Source organism: Penaeus monodon, chromosome 29 (genome assembly GCF_015228065.2).
Source record: "Penaeus monodon isolate SGIC_2016 chromosome 29, NSTDA_Pmon_1, whole genome shotgun sequence".
In the NCBI taxonomy this organism is placed as follows: Eukaryota; Metazoa; Arthropoda; class Malacostraca; order Decapoda; family Penaeidae; genus Penaeus; species Penaeus monodon.
This window is the reverse complement of record NC_051414.1, coordinates 4551830-4552303: the sequence shown is the minus strand read 5'-3', so window position 1 is coordinate 4552303 and position 474 is coordinate 4551830. Positions and strand designations below refer to the sequence as shown.

The 474-nt window shown below is 37.8% G+C and overlaps 1 protein-coding gene across 1 annotated transcript in view; it reads right to left on the bottom strand.

Annotated features, from left to right (window-relative positions):
* Nucleotides 1-474, bottom strand: part of LOC119591626 (nephrin-like) — a 125992-nt gene that overhangs the window by 48810 nt on the left and 76708 nt on the right. The gene's annotated exons all lie outside the window — the stretch shown is intronic.

The following is a 474-nucleotide window of genomic DNA, read 5'->3' as shown; positions in this document are numbered from 1 at the left end:
GGTTGGCCTTTGCAGATGATTGCATCAGAGGTCATGTTCTATTGGTAGAACATTTTTTTTTATATAATTACAATAATAAGAATCAGTTGATATCACGAGAAACAGGAAAGACACCACGCCATAAGAAAAGGCAGCAGTAAACACAGAAGGATAAAAAACATAACAAGATATTTTAAAAACTTACCTAAAAAAAAGTGTGGAAGAAAACAAAAAACTCTAAAGATGAGACGGATTTTTCTAACGGGGAAAGGTAGTGGAAAAACGTCATAATTGAAAAGAATAAATCAGTCGATATAGAACAGAGATAAACAAATAAACAAATCTAGAAAACCAAATATATGGAAAGAGTCGATCACACAGAATCCTGGCGTGAAAAAGAGGCCCCGAAAAAGGATCGCAAATCCCCTCTCCTAACACCCTCCTCCTCCCTCCCCTTCCCACTCATCCTATCCCAAGCACCAACCCCCACTCGAA